The sequence below is a fragment of the Parasteatoda tepidariorum genome, chromosome 5 (genome assembly GCF_982258835.1).
Source record: "Parasteatoda tepidariorum strain Cologne lab strain chromosome 5, Ptep-v5.0, whole genome shotgun sequence".
In the NCBI taxonomy this organism is placed as follows: domain Eukaryota; kingdom Metazoa; phylum Arthropoda; class Arachnida; order Araneae; family Theridiidae; genus Parasteatoda; species Parasteatoda tepidariorum.
The window spans coordinates 116,037,314-116,050,176 of NC_141759.1; the positions used below are offsets into that span (position 1 = coordinate 116,037,314).

The following is a 12,863-nucleotide window of genomic DNA, read 5'->3' on the forward strand; positions in this document are numbered from 1 at the left end:
TTTCATCTTAGATAATGTTTAACGCAAAGTATGTTTTATTCTTCTTTTAAGGTGCAGAAGGGGACAATTCTCCAATGAGGAAAGATTGTCATGGATGATTTCATCGTTTTGTAAAGATGGAGGAAGAGAAAAGATCCACCCCAATGGAAATGACAAGCTTTCAGTTGTTGGAGAGAAATCCCTTCTGAAAGTATGTTAATATTTATTATTATTGATCTACCTTAAAAACTAATTAATTTCATCTTAGATAATGTTTAACGCAAAGTATGTTTTATTCTTCTTTTAAGGTGCAGAAGGGGACAATTCTCCAATGAGGAAAGATTGTCATGGATGATTTCATCGTTTTGAAAAGATGGAGGAAGAGAAAAGATCCACCCCAATGGAAATGACAAGCTTTCAGTTGTTGGAGAGAAATCCCTTCTGAAAGTATGTTAATATTTATTATTATTGATCTACCTTAAAAACTAATTTATTTAATCTTGGATAATGTTTAACGCAAAGTATGTTTTATTCTTCTTTTAAGGTGCAGAAGGGGACAATTCTCCAATGAGGAAAGATTGTCATGGATGATTTCATCGTTTTGTAAAGATGGAGGAAGAGAAAAGATCCACCCCAATGGAAATGACAAGCTTTCAGTTGTTGGAGAGAAATCCCTTCTGAAAGTATGTTAATATTTATTATTATTGATCTACCTTAAAAACTAATTTATTTCATCTTAGATAATGTTAAACGCAAAGTATGTTTTATTCTTCTTTTAAGGTGCAGAAGGGGACTATTCTCCAATGAGGAAAGATTGTCATGGATGATTTCATCGTTTTGTAAAGATGGAGGAAAAGAAAAGATCCACCCCAATGGAAATGACAAGCTTTCAGTTGTTGGAGAGAAATCCCTTCTGAAAGTATGTTAATATTTATTATTATTGATCTACCTTAAAAACTAATTTATTTCATCTTAGATAATGTTTAACGCAAAGTATGTTTTATTCTTCTTTTAAGGTGCAGAAGGGGACAATTCTCCAATGAGGAAAGATTGTCATGGATGATTTCATCGTTTTGTAAAGATGGAAGAAGAGTAAAGATCCACCCCAATGGAAATGACAAGCTTTCAGTTGTTGGAGAGAAATCCCTTCTGAAAGTATGTTAATATTTATTATTATTGATCTACCTTAAAAACTAATTTATTTCATCTTAGATAATGTTTAACGCAAAGTATGTTTTATTCTTCTTTTAAGGTGCAGAAGGGGACAATTCTCCAATGAGGAAAGATTGTCATGGATGATTTCATCGTTTTGTAAAGATGGAGGAAGAGAAAAGATCCACCCCAATGGAAATGACAAGCTTTCAGTTGTTGGAGAGAAATCCCTTCTGAAAGTATGTTAATATTTATTATTATTGATCTACCTTAAAAACTAATTTATTTCATCTTAGATAATGTTTAACGCAAAGTATGTTTTATTCTTCTTTTAAGGTGCAGAAGGGGACAATTCTCCAATAAGGAAAGATTGTCATGGATGATTTCATCGTTTTGTAAAGATGGAGGAAGAGAAAAGATCCACCCCAATGGAAATGACAAGCTTTCAGTTGTTGGAGAGAAATCCCTTCTGAAAGTATGTTAATATTTATTATTATTGATCTACCTTAAAAACTAATTTATTTCATCTTAGATAATGTTTAACGCAAAGTATGTTTTATTCTTCTTTTAAGGTGCAGAAGGGGACAATTCTCCAATGAGGAAAGATTGTCATGGATGATTTCATCGTTTTGTAAAGATGGAGGAAGAGAAAAGATCCACCCCAATGGAAATGACAAGGTTTCAGTTGTTGGAGAGAAATCCCTTCTGAAAGTATGTTAATATTTATTATTATTGATCTACCTTAAAAACTAATTTATTTCATCTTAGATAATGTTTAACGCAAAATATGTTTTATTCTTCTTTTAAGGTGCAGAAGGGGACAATTCTCCAATGAGGAAAGATTGTCATGGATGATTTCATCGTTTTGTAAAGATGGAGGAAGAGAAAAGATTCACCCCAATGGAAATGACAAGCTTTCAGTTGTTGGAGAGAAATCCCTTCTGAAAGTATGTTAATATTTATTATTATTGATCTACCTTAAAAACTAATTTATTTCATCTTAGATAATGTTTAACGCAAAGTATGTTTTATTCTTCTTTTAAGGTGCAGAAGGGGACAATTCCCCAATGAGGAAAGATTGTCATGGATGATTTCATCGTTTTGTAAAGCTGGAGGAAGAGAAAAGATCCACCCCAATGGAAATGGCAAGCTTTCAGTTGTTGGAGAGAAATCCCTTCTGAAAGTATGTTAATATTTATTATTATTGATCTACCTTAAAAACTAATTTATTTCATCTTAGATAATGTTTAACGCAAAGTATGTTTTATTCTTCTTTTAAGGTGCAGAAGGGGACAATTCTCCAATGAGGAAAGATTGTCATGGATGATTTCATCGTTTTGTAAAGATGGAGGAAGAGAAAAGATCCACCCCAATGGAAATGACAAGCTTTCAGTTGTTGGAGAGAAATCCCTTCTGAAAGTATGTTAATATTTATTATTATTGATCTACCTTAAAAACTAATTTATTTCATCTTAGATAATGTTTAACGCAAAGTATGTTTTATTCTTCTTTTAAGGTGCAGAAGGGGACAATTCTCCAATGAGGAAAGATTGTCATGGATGATTTCATCGTTTTGTAAAGATGGAGGAAGAGAAAGGATCCTCCCCAATGGAAATGACAAGCTTTCAGTTGTTGGAGAGAAATCCCTTCTGAAAGTATGTTAATATTTATTATTATTGATCTACCTTAAAAACTAATTTATTTCATCTTAGATAATGTTTAACGCAAAGTATGTTTTATTCTTCTTTTAAGGTGCAGAAGGGGACAATTCTCCAATGAGGAAAGATTGTCATGGATGATTTCATCGTTTTGTAAAGATGGAGGAAGAGAAAAGATCCACCCCAATGGAAATGACAAGCTTTCAGTTGTTGGAGAGAAATCCCTTCTGAAAGTATGTTAATATTTATTATTATTGATCTACCTTAAAAACTAATTTATTTCATCTTAGATAATGTTTAACGCAAAGTATGTTTTATTCTTCTTTTAAGGTGCAGAAGGGGACAATTCTCCAATGAGGAAAGATTGTCATGGATGATTTCATCGTTTTGTAAAGATGGAGGAAGAGAAAAGATCCACCCCAATGGAAATGACAAGCTTTCAGTTGTTGGAGAGAAATCCCTTCTGAAAGTATGTTAATATTTATTATTATTGATCTACCTTAAAAACTAATTTATTTCATCTTAGATAATGTTTAACGCAAAGTATGTTTTATTCTTCTTTTAAGGTGCAGAAGGGGACAATTCTCCAATGAGGAAAGATTGTCATGGATGATTTCATCGTTTTGTAAAGATGGAGGAAGAGAAAAGATCCACCCCAATGGTAATGACAAGCTTTCAGTTGTTGGAGAAAAATCCCTTCTGAAAGTATGTTAATATTTATTATTATTGATCTACCTTAAAAACTAATTTATTTCATCTTAGATAATGTTTAACGCAAAGTATGTTTTATTCTTCTTTTAAGGTGCAGAAGGGGACAATTCTCCAATGAGGAAAGATTGTCATGGATGATTTCATCGTTTTGTAAAGATGGAGGAAGAGAAAAGATCCACCCCAATGGAAATGACAAGCTTTCAGTTGTTGGAGAGAAATCCCTTCTGAAAGTATGTTAATATTTATTATTATTGATCTACCTTAAAAACTAATTTATTTCATCTTAGATAATGTTTAACGCAAAGTATGTTTTATTCTTCTTTTAAGGTGCAGAAGGGGACAATTCTCCAATGAGGAAAGATTGTCATGGATGATTTCATCGTTTTGTAAAGATGGAGGAAGAGAAAAGATCCACCCCAATGGAAATGACAAGCTTTCAGTTGTTGGAGAGAAATCCCTTCTGAAAGTATGTTAATATTTATTATTATTGATCTACCTTAAAAACTAATTTATTTCATCTTAGATAATGTTTAACGCAAAGTATGTTTTATTCTTCTTTTAAGGTGCAGAAGGGGACAATTCTCCAATGAGGAAAGATTGTCATGGATGATTTCATCGTTTTGTAAAGATGGAAGAAGAGTAAAGATCCACCCCAATGGAAATGACAAGCTTTCAGTTGTTGGAGAAAAATCCCTTCTGAAAGTATGTTAATATTTATTATTATTGATCTACCTTAAAAACTAATTTATTTCATCTTAGATAATGTTTAACGCAAAGTATGTTTTATTCTTCTTTTAAGGTGCAGAAGGGGACAATTCTCCAATGAGGAAAGATTGTCATGGATGATTTCATCGTTTTGTAAAGATGGAGGAAGAGAAAAGATCCACCCCAATGGAAATGACAAGCTTTCAGTTGTTGGAGAGAAATCCCTTCTGAAAGTATGTTAATATTTATTATTATTGATCTACCTTAAAAACTAATTTATTTCATCTTAGATAATGTTTAACGCAAAGTATGTTTTATTCTTCTTTTAAGGTGCAGAAGGGGACAATTCTCCAATAAGGAAAGATTGTCATGGATGATTTCATCGTTTTGTAAAGATGGAGGAAGAGAAAAGATCCACCCCAATGGAAATGACAAGCTTTCAGTTGTTGGAGAGAAATCCCTTCTGAAAGTATGTTAATATTTATTATTATTGATCTACCTTAAAAACTAATTTATTTCATCTTAGATAATGTTTAACGCAAAGTATGTTTTATTCTTCTTTTAAGGTGCAGAAGGGGACAATTCTCCAATGAGGAAAGATTGTCATGGATGATTTCATCGTTTTGTAAAGATGGAGGAAGAGAAAAGATCCACCCCAATGGAAATGACAAGCTTTCAGTTGTTGGAGAGAAATCCCTTCTGAAAGTATGTTAATATTTATTATTATTGATCTACCTTAAAAACTAATTTATTTCATCTTAGATAATGTTTAACGCAAAGTATGTTTTATTCTTCTTTTAAGGTGCAGAAGGGGACAATTCTCCAATGAGGAAAGATTGTCATGGATGATTTCATCGTTTTGAAAAGATGGAGGAAGAGAAAAGATCCACCCCAATGGAAATGACAAGCTTTCAGTTGTTGGAGAGAAATCCCTTCTGAAAGTATGTTAATATTTATTATTATTGATCTACCTTAAAAACTAATTTATTTAATCTTGGATAATGTTTAACGCAAAGTATGTTTTATTCTTCTTTTAAGGTGCAGAAGGGGACAATTCTCCAATGAGGAAAGATTGTCATGGATGATTTCATCGTTTTGTAAAGATGGAGGAAGAGAAAAGATCCACCCCAATGGAAATGACAAGCTTTCAGTTGTTGGAGAGAAATCCCTTCTGAAAGTATGTTAATATTTATTATTATTGATCTACCTTAAAAACTAATTTATTTCATCTTAGATAATGTTAAACGCAAAGTATGTTTTATTCTTCTTTTAAGGTGCAGAAGGGGACAATTCTCCAATGAGGAAAGATTGTCATGGATGATTTCATCGTTTTGTAAAGATGGAGGAAAAGAAAAGATCCACCCCAATGGAAATGACAAGCTTTCAGTTGTTGGAGAGAAATCCCTTCTGAAAGTATGTTAATATTTATTATTATTGATCTACCTTAAAAACTAATTTATTTCATCTTAGATAATGTTTAACGCAAAGTATGTTTTATTCTTCTTTTAAGGTGCAGAAGGGGACAATTCTCCAATGAGGAAAGATTGTCATGGATGATTTCATCGTTTTGTAAAGATGGAGGAAGAGAAAAGATCCACCCCAATGGAAATGACAAGCTTTCAGTTGTTGGAGAGAAATCCCTTCTGAAAGTATGTTAATATTTATTATTATTGATCTACCTTAAAAACTAATTTATTTCATCTTAGATAATGTTTAACGCAAAGTATGTTTTATTCTTCTTTTAAGGTGCAGAAGGGGACAATACTCCAATGAGGAAAGATTGTCATGGATGATTTCATCGTTTTGTAAAGATGGAAGAAGAGAAAAGATCCACCCCAATGGAAATGACAAGCTTTCAGTTGTTGGAGAGAAATCCCTTCTGAAAGTATGTTAATATTTATTATTATTGATCTACCTTAAAAACTAATTTATTTCATCTTAGATAATGTTTAACGCAAAGTATGTTTTATTCTTCTTTTAAGGTGCAGAAGGGGACAATTCTCCAATGAGGAAAGATTGTCATGGATGATTTCATCGTTTTGTAAAGATGGAGGAAGAGAAAAGATCCACCCCAATGGAAATGACAAGCTTTCAGTTGTTGGAGAGAAATCCCTTCTGAAAGTATGTTAATATTTATTATTATTGATCTACCTTAAAAACTAATTTATTTCATCTTAGATAATGTTTAACGCAAAGTATGTTTTATTCTTCTTTTAAGGTGCAGAAGGGGACAATTCTTCAATGAGGAAAGATTGTCATGGATGATTTCATCGTTTTGTAAAGATGGAGGAAGAGAAAAGATCCAACCCAATGGAAATGACAAGCTTTCAGTTGTTTTTGAGAAATCCCTTCTGAAAGTATGTTAATATTTATTATTATTGATCTACCTTAAAAACTAATTTATTTCATCTTAGATAATGTTTAACGCAAAGTATGTTTTATTCTTTATTTAAGGTGCAGAAGGGGACAATTCTCCAATGAGGAAAGATTGTCATGGATGATTTACTCGTTTTGTAAAGATGGAGGAAGAGAAAAGATCCACCCCAATGGAAATGACAAGCTTTCAGTTGGAGAGAAATCCCTTCTGAAAGTATGTAAATATTTATTATTATTGATCTACCTTAAAAACTAATTTATTTCATCTTAGATAATGTTTAACGCAAAGTATGTTTTATTCTTCTTTTAAGGTGCGGAAGGGGACAATTCTCCAATGAGGAAAGATTGTCATGGATGATTTCATCGTTTTGTAAAGATGGAGGAAGAGAAAAGATCCACCCCAATGGAAATGACAAGCTTTCAGTTGTTGGAGAGAAATCCCTTCTGAAAGTATGTTAATATTTATTATTATTGATCTACCTTAAAAACTAATTTATTTCATCTTAGATAATGTTTGACGCAAAGTATGTTTTATTCTTCTTTTAAGGTGCAGAAGGGAACAATTCTCCAATGAGGAAAGATTGTCATGGATGATTTCATCGTTTTGTAAAGATGGAGGAAGAGAAAAGATCCACCCCAATGGAAATGACAAGCTTTCAGTTGTTGGAGAGAAATCCCTTCTGAAAGTATGTTAATATTTATTATAATTGATCTACCTTAAAAACTAATTTATTTCATCTTAGATAATGATTAACGCAAAGTATGTTTTATTCTTCTTTTAAGGTGCAGAAGGGGACAATTCTCCAATGAGGAAAGATTGTCATGGATGATTTCATCGTTTTGTAAAGATGGAGGAAGAGAAAAGATCCACCCCAATGGAAATGACAAGCTTTCAGTTGTTGGAGAGAAATCCTTTCTGAAAGTATGTTAATATTTATTATTATTGATCTACCTTAAAAACTAATTTATTTCATCTTAGATAATGTTTAACGCAAAGTATGTTTTATTCTTCTTTTAAGGTGCAGAAGGGGACAATTCTCCAATGAGGAAAGATTGTCATGGATGATTTCATCGTTTTGTAAAGATGTAGGAAGAGAAATGATCCTCCCCAATGGAAATGACAAGCTTTCAGTTGTTGGAGAGAAATCCCTTCTGAAAGTATGTTAATATTTATTATTATTGATCTACCTTAAAAACTAATTTATTTCATCTTAGATAATGTTTAACGCAAAGTATGTTTTATTCTTCTTTTAAGGTGCAGAAGGGGACAATTCTCCAATGAGGAAAGATTGTCATGGATGATTTCATCGTTTTGTAAAGATGGAGGAAGAGAAAAGATCCACCCCTATGGAAATGACAAGCTTTCAGTTGTTGGAGAGAAATCCCTTCTGAAAGTATGTTAATATTTATTATTATTGATCTACCTTAAAAACTAATTTATTTCCTCTTAGATAATGTTTAACGCAAAGTATGTTTTATTCTTCTTTTAAGGTGCAGAAGGGGACAATTCTCCAATGAGGAAAGATTGTCATGGATGATTTCATCGTTTTGTAAAGATGGAGGAAGAGAAAAGATCCACCCCAATGGAAATGACAAGCTTTCAGTTGTTGGAGAGAAATCCCTTCTGAAAGTATGTTAATATTTATTATTATTGATCTACCTTAAAAACTAATTTATTTCATCTTAGATAATGTTTAACGCAAAGTATGTTTTATTCTTCTTTTAAGGTGCAGAAGGGGACAATTCTCAAATGAGGAAAGATTGTCATGGATGATTTCATCGTTTTGTAAAGATGGAGGAAGAGAAAAAATCCACCCCAATGGAAATGACAAGCTTTCAGTTGTTGGAGAGAAATCCCTTCTGAAAGTATGTTAATATTTATTATTATTGATCTACCTTAAGAACTAATTTATTTCATCTTAGATAATGTTTAACGCAAAGTATGTTTTATTCTTCTTTTAAGGTGCAGAAGGGGACAATTCTCCAATGAGGAAAGATTGTCATGGATGATTTCATCGTTTTGTAAAGATGGAGGAAGAGAAAAGATCCACCCCAATGGAAATGACAAGCTTTCAGTTGTTGGAGAGAAATCCCTTCTGAAAGTATGTTAATATTTATTATTATTGATCTACCTTAAAAACTAATTTATTTCATCTTAGATAATGTTTAACGCAAAGTATGTTTTATTCTTCTTTTAAGGTGCAGAAGGGGACAATTCTCCAATGAGGAAAGATTGTCATGGATGATTTCATCGTTTTGGAAAGATGGAGGAAGAGAAAAGATCCACCCCAATGGAAATGACAAGCTTTCAGTTGTAGGAGAGAAATCCCTTCTGAAAGTATGTTAATATTTATTATTATAGATCTTAGATCTACCTTAAAAACTAATTTTTTTCATCTTAGATAATGTTTAACGCAAAGTATGTTTTATTCTTCTTTTAAGGTGCAGAAGGGGACAATTCTCCAATGAGGAAAGATTGTCATGGATGATTTCATCGTTTTGTAAAGATGGAGGAAGAGAAAAGATCCACCCCAATGGAAATGACAAGCTTTCAGTTGTTGGAGAGAAATCCCTTCTGAAAGTATGTTAATATTTATTATTATTGATCTACCTTAAAAACTAATTTATTTCATCTTAGATAATGTTTAACGCAAAGTATGTTTTATTCTTCTTTTAAGGTGCAGAAGGGGACAATTCTCCAATGAGGAAAGATTGTCATGGATGATTTCATCGATTTGTAAAGATGGAGGAAGAGAAAAGATCCACCCCAAAGGAAATGACAAGCTTTCAGTTGTTGGAGAGAAATCCCTTCTGAAAGTATGTTAATATTCATTATTATTGATCTACCTTAAAAACTAATTTATTTCATCTTAGATAATGTTTAACGCAAAGTATGTTTTATTCTTCTTTTAAGGTGCAGAAGGGGACAATTCTCCAATGAGGAAAGATTGTCATGGATGATTTCATCGTTTTGTAAAGATGGAGGAAGAGAAAAGATCCACCTCAATGGAAATGACAAGCTTTCAGTTGTTGGAGAGAAATCCCTTCTAAAAGTATGTAAATATTTATTATTATTGATCTACCTTAAAAACTAATTTATTTCATCTTAGATAATGTTTAACGCAAAGTATGTTTTATTCTTCTTTTAAGGTGCGGAAGGGGACAATTCTCCAATGAGGAAAGATTGTCATGGATGATTTCATCGTTTTGTAAAGATGGAGGAAGAGAAAAGATCCACCCCAATGGAAATGACAAGCTTTCAGTTGTTGGAGAGAAATCCCTTCTGAAAGTATGTTAATATTTATTATTATTGATCTACCTTCAAAACTAATTTATTTCATCTTAGATAATGTTTGACGCAAAGTATGTTTTATTCTTCTTTTAAGGTGCAGAAGGGAACAATTCTCCAATGAGGAAAGATTGTCATGGATGATTTCATCGTTTTGTAAAGATGGAGGAAGAGAAAAGATCCACCCCAATGGAAATGACAAGCTTTCAGTTGTTGAAGAGAAATCCCTTCTGAAAGTATGTTAATATTTATTATTATTGATCTACCTTAAAAATTAATTTATTTCATCTTAGATAATGTTTAACGCAAAGTATGTTTTATTCTTCTTTTAAGGTGCAGAAGGGAAACAATTCTCCAATGAGGAAAGATTTTCATCGATGATTTCATCGTTTTGTAAAGATGGAAGAAGAGAAAAGATCCACCCCAATGGAAATGACAAGCTTTCAGTTGTTGGAGAGAAATCCCTTCTGAAAGTATGTTAATATTTATTATTATTGATCTACCTTAAAAACTAATTTATTTCATCTTAGATAATGTTTAACGCAAAGTATGTTTTATTCTTCTTTTAAGGTGCAGAAGGGGACAATTCTCCAATGAGGAAAGATTGTCATGGATGATTTCATCGTTTTGTAAAGATGGAGGAAGAGAAAAGATCCACCCCAATGGAAATGACAAGCTTTCAGTTGTTGGAGAGAAATCCCTTCTGAAAGTATGTTAATATTTATTATTATTGATCTACCTTAAAAACTAATTTATTTCATCTTAGATAATGTTTAACGCAAAGTATGTTTTATTCTTCTTTTAAGGTGCGGAAGGGGACAATTCTCCAATGAGGAAAGATTGTCATGGATGATTTCATCGTTTTGTAAAGATGGAGGAAGAGAAAAGATCCACCCCAATGGAAATGACAAGCTTTCAGTTGTTGGAGAGAAATCCCTTCTGAAAGTATGTTAATATTTATTATTATTGATCTACCTTAAAAACTAATTTATTTCATCTTAGATAATGTTTGACGCAAAGTATGTTTTATTCTTCTTTTAAGGTGCAGAAGGGAACAATTCTCCAATGAGGAAAGATTGTCATGGATGATTTCATCGTTTTGTAAAGATGGAGGAAGAGAAAAGATCCACCCCAATGGAAATGACAAGCTTTCAGTTGTTGGAGAGAAATCCCTTCTGAAAGTATGTTAATATTTATTATAATTGATCTACCTTAAAAACTAATTTATTTCATCTTAGATAATGATTAACGCAAAGTATGTTTTATTCTTCTTTTAAGGTGCAGAAGGGGACAATTCTCCAATGAGGAAAGATTGTCATGGATGATTTCATCGTTTTGTAAAGATGGAGGAAGAGAAAAGATCCACCCCAATGGAAATGACAAGCTTTCAGTTGTTGGAGAGAAATCCTTTCTGAAAGTATGTTAATATTTATTATTATTGATCTACCTTAAAAACTAATTTATTTCATCTTAGATAATGTTTAACGCAAAGTATGTTTTATTCTTCTTTTAAGGTGCAGAAGGGGACAATTCTCCAATGAGGAAAGATTGTCATGGATGATTTCATCGTTTTGTAAAGATGTAGGAAGAGAAATGATCCTCCCCAATGGAAATGACAAGCTTTCAGTTGTTGGAGAGAAATCCCTTCTGAAAGTATGTTAATATTTATTATTATTGATCTACCTTAAAAACTAATTTATTTCATCTTAGATAATGTTTAACGCAAAGTATGTTTTATTCTTCTTTTAAGGTGCAGAAGGGGACAATTCTCCAATGAGGAAAGATTGTCATGGATGATTTCATCGTTTTGTAAAGATGGAGGAAGAGAAAAGATCCACCTCAATGGAAATGACAAGCTTTCAGTTGTTGGAGAGAAATCCCTTCTAAAAGTATGTAAATATTTATTATTATTGATCTACCTTAAAAACTAATTTATTTCATCTTAGATAATGTTTAACGCAAAGTATGTTTTATTCTTCTTTTAAGGTGCGGAAGGGGACAATTCTCCAATGAGGAAAGATTGTCATGGATGATTTCATCGTTTTGTAAAGATGGAGGAAGAGAAAAGATCCACCCCAATGGAAATGACAAGCTTTCAGTTGTTGGAGAGAAATCCCTTCTGAAAGTATGTTAATATTTATTATTATTGATCTACCTTCAAAACTAATTTATTTCATCTTAGATAATGTTTGACGCAAAGTATGTTTTATTCTTCTTTTAAGGTGCAGAAGGGAACAATTCTCCAATGAGGAAAGATTGTCATGGATGATTTCATCGTTTTGTAAAGATGGAGGAAGAGAAAAGATCCACCCCAATGGAAATGACAAGCTTTCAGTTGTTGAAGAGAAATCCCTTCTGAAAGTATGTTAATATTTATTATTATTGATCTACCTTAAAAATTAATTTATTTCATCTTAGATAATGTTTAACGCAAAGTATGTTTTATTCTTCTTTTAAGGTGCAGAAGGGAAACAATTCTCCAATGAGGAAAGATTTTCATCGATGATTTCATCGTTTTGTAAAGATGGAAGAAGAGAAAAGATCCACCCCAATGGAAATGACAAGCTTTCAGTTGTTGGAGAGAAATCCCTTCTGAAAGTATGTTAATATTTATTATTATTGATCTACCTTAAAAACTAATTTATTTCATCTTAGATAATGTTTAACGCAAAGTATGTTTTATTCTTCTTTTAAGGTGCAGAAGGGGACAATTCTCCAATGAGGAAAGATTGTCATGGATGATTTCATCGTTTTGTAAAGATGGAGGAAGAGAAAAGATCTACCCCAATGGAAATGACAAGCTTTCAGTTGTTGGAGAGAAATCCCTTCTGAAAGTATGTTAATATTTATTATTATTGATCTACCTTAAAAACTAATTTATTTCATCTTAGATAATGTTTAACGCAAAGTATGTTTTATTCTTCTTTTAAGGTGCGGAAGGGGACAATTCTCCAATGAGGAAAGATTGTCATGGATGATTTCATCGTTTTGTA

At 32.0% G+C, this 12,863-nt stretch overlaps 1 long non-coding RNA gene across 1 annotated transcript; it reads left to right on the plus strand.

Annotated features, from left to right (window-relative positions):
- The first annotated feature begins 9,262 nt into the window (after positions 1 to 9,262).
- Positions 9,263 to 10,360, plus strand: LOC147810047 (uncharacterized). Its single transcript, XR_015433565.1, has 3 exons — positions 9,263 to 9,398; positions 9,732 to 10,106; positions 10,204 to 10,360. It is a non-coding gene; the product is annotated as an uncharacterized LOC147810047 (long non-coding RNA).
- The last annotated feature ends 2,503 nt before the right edge of the window (positions 10,361 to 12,863 follow it).